Source organism: Psammomys obesus, unplaced genomic scaffold (assembly GCF_907164565.1).
Source record: "Psammomys obesus unplaced genomic scaffold, mPsaObe1.curated_primary_1811, whole genome shotgun sequence".
NCBI lineage: Eukaryota > Metazoa > Chordata > Mammalia > Rodentia > Muridae > Psammomys > Psammomys obesus.
This window is the reverse complement of record NW_026588043.1, coordinates 182-3,612: the sequence shown is the minus strand read 5'-3', so window position 1 is coordinate 3,612 and position 3,431 is coordinate 182. Positions and strand designations below refer to the sequence as shown.

The 3,431-nt window shown below is 50.3% G+C and overlaps 1 non-coding gene across 1 annotated transcript; it reads left to right on the top strand.

Moving 5' to 3' along the window:
• Positions 1-784: 784 nt before the first annotated feature.
• Positions 785-912, top strand: LOC129674214 (small nucleolar RNA SNORA17). Its single transcript, XR_008719787.1, has one exon. It is a non-coding gene; the product is annotated as a small nucleolar RNA SNORA17 (small nucleolar RNA).
• Positions 913-3,431: the final 2,519 nt, after the last annotated feature.

The window sequence follows — 3,431 nt, the reverse complement described above, 5'->3', positions numbered from 1 at the left end:
TTTGGCTTGGGGACAGTTGAAACTGCTTGAGAACAGGACTTGAAGAGTGGAGGGGGAGCATGGACCATTGAGACAGATCTTTTCTGGCAGCTAGCCCCATGTTTCTCCTTGTTTTGAGGTGCTGCTTAGCCCTCAGCTATGGATAGTCATGGTCAAACCATGCCAAGCAGTCAGGCACATGCCCAGCTTCAGACAACAGACTTTGAACTTGTGGACTCATGTAATTATTGCATGGCAACACATGTGTTCTAGAGTCAAAGTACACAATCCCTTTGCCTTCTTTTTTTACCTAGGATCTGAAAACACTTTTTTCAACATGAACACAGATACCGACATACAGAGACAGAGAGAAGAGTGAAGAAAAGGAAAAAGAAAGAGAGAGAAGAAAGGACCGAAGGGAGCAAAAAGAAAGGAAAAAGGAAGGAAGGAAAGAAGGAAGGAAGGAAGGAAGGAAGGAAGGAAGGAAGGAAGGAAGGAGGGAAGGAAGGAGGGAAGGAAGGAAAGAGAAGACTCAGAACTTAGAAAAATCTTTCTATCAGGCCCTACTTTTATAACTGACACTAAGTCACAGGTAGTCTAGGAAATATTCTCATTGGGGTAAATTAATCTTATAATCTCAACATCTGCACAACAAATCCTCCAATCTACTGGTAAGTAGGGTCCCCTGTAACCATTCACTCATCTAGAACTGTGACCCCAAAGGCTAAGTCCTCCCTCTGGGACCTATAAATGTTATCTGTTCAGATTTTTACACATTTAGTCAAATTAAAGTGAGGTCCTCAGTCCTGCCCCTAAGGGCACTGCGGGTGTGGCTGCCATGTCACTGTGCATCAGCTGGCAGCAGGGAGGAGAGAGGCCACGCCTACACTCAGTGTTCTGACCTGTGAACAGCTGAATGACTAAAAAAACAAAACCTGAGACAACCACCAGTCCAGTGTCAGGCAGGCCCCAACAGGCTCCCAGAGAAGGGAGCAAGCCAGAGACTAGGAAAACCCCACTTGGGACCCAGGCCCCAGGCAGGAGTGAGCCTGAGACAGATTAACTCTTGCAAGGGGCCACTCAGGCAGGCAGGGCAAGGAGCAAGCCCAAGATGGCCAACAAATGGTCACCTCGGGGCCAGACAGGAGCTAGCTGACCCCCAGTCTGCAGGCCTGGGGGTGAAGGCAGACCATGCCCAAGATGACCCCTGCCCAGCTCCATAATGCACCAGTGGGGCCTAGCGTTCCTGAGATGGCCCCAGACACTCAGAGACCCCAGACACCACTCAGAAAAGAAAAGGAAGAGAAAGAGAAACATAAGGGTGTGGGCACAATGAAGAGAGGCAGAACTGGAGAGTCGAGGCTGAGGAACAGCCTGATGTGGGTAGCCCGTGATGTCACCAGGAACGATGGCGGGGTCCTGGCCTGTGCTGCCGCAGGGACCACCTCTGGGTCTGTGGCCCTGCAGAAGCAGGGGTGTGTTACCACCAAGGGCCAGGAGACGTCCCTGGTCTAGGCTGCCACCCAGGGACATACTGATGTCTAAGGACTGTGCAGAACTGGCCCCATCCTTCACCTGAAAATCATGGGGGAGTTGGCCCTGAGCTCATGACAGCAGGAGGGCTGATGACCCTGCCCATAGCCAGCTACAGCACTCCCAGCCCTGCACCCTGCCAGGGCGGCAGGTTAGAGCTGGCCCTGGTTGGGGGTAGGAGGCAGGGTGCTGGTGATCCAGCCCCTAGGCACGAGACCCGGAGAGCTGGCAGGCTAACCAGCTCTGATATCTCTCAGATCTAGGGCTTTGAATTGGCTCACCCCAACATTAACTTCTGGAGCGCATGGAGGGGTCACTCCTACAGACCCAAAACTACAGGATCTCATGACACAGGGCAACAACAGCATATTGGAGAGGAGTCCCAGCGAGGGTCCGGTATCAATAGAGGAGCAGAAGTCAGAGGCCTCATGCCAGACCAACGAGTCATTGCAATGAACATTTGCAAGCAAAGAAGTGAACACGAAAGAGCACTGTGGGACACACTACAGCCTCCATAACGAGTTTTCCCCCCTCCCCACTTGGCTGTAAGAGGAGGAAGAGATAAATGGCACTGGAGTGCATGATTTGAAAGTCATAAAGACCCAATAAAAAAAATTCTAAGTCCTTAGGGTAGATCTCATTCAATATGGAAGGTGCCCCTACCAAAAGAGAGAGAGAGACAGAAACAGAGACAGAGAGAGGACAGAGAGGGCAAGCAGTGGTGGCAGGGCCGGAGGTGCTGAAGCCGGAAGCCACGGAGAAGCCAGGACTGCTGACCCAGAGGCCCATACCCAGCTGGCCCTGTTGACACCTTCAGTGGACTTCTGGACTCCAAAACTGGAGAGCTGTGTGTCCCTGTTGTCAAGGCAGACCATTGGTGGCACTTCATCAGCAGCACCCCTAAAAGATGAGTTCTAAAGAAAAGGAGGTCTAGAGCAGACTCTTATTCCTCATAGGGGCTGGCGTACGTGAATAAATCTCACTGATTTAATATTATTGGCAACTATTTGACATTTCCACACCTCCCCTTCACTCTGTCTGGAGGGCTGCCATGGCTAGAGCCTACTGGGCTTCTACTTCCATCTGTGTCCAGCTGCAGCCTGAGAAGTCAGGGCAAGTCGGCACATACTGTTCTAACTCATCCTTGCCGTAGCCTTTCAGAATACGCACTATTTTTCTTGCCTTGTAGATGAAAAGAGAGAGGCAGGAGAAGTGAAGTGAGTACCTGTCCCAGCTCACACAGCTAGTAAGTAGGCGCTCCAGTTTGAGCCAGGCCTGGTGGGCATTCCTTTCCAGGCTCTTAACCATAACGCTTATTGGCTTCACTTCATACCTTGTCCAGCGATGCTTAACCTCCTCAAAAGTTCTTTTCTGCTCATGGAATATCTCTTTGCTTCAAGTTTGGGGGAAGGGGGTTTTGAAGATGATACAACAAACATGTTGTAAAGCACTGTCTCCAACCATGTGACTTCTTGGAAAGTAATAGTAGATAGTCACACTCTTATTCATGTTCATGTGTATTCATTCTCTCCCCTCCTTACAAACACAGACAGTTCGTACAACTTCTTCCTTTCCTCAGCCCTGCCCTGCCTGTCTGTCCTTCTAGTATCATTTTGAGTATTGTTCGTGTGATCTTTCCTCAGTGCCACAGTCTAGCTGGTGACAACAACACATCCTCTTAGCTCCCTGCATTCCTCCTTTGAGGCACTCCTCATAATCAGAATTGAACAATGATCTGAGTAGCAGGATAAACCCACCAATGGGTCTAAGGACCCGTGAACCTAACGTACAAAGAGGTCTAGGCAGCTGCCCACAGACTCAGCCCACTGCTCGAAGATCAAAATCATACCCAGACCAGGCTACATCACCTCAAGGGCAAAGTGTGGTGAGCAGCTGTGAATGCCACGCTTTGCTTTCTG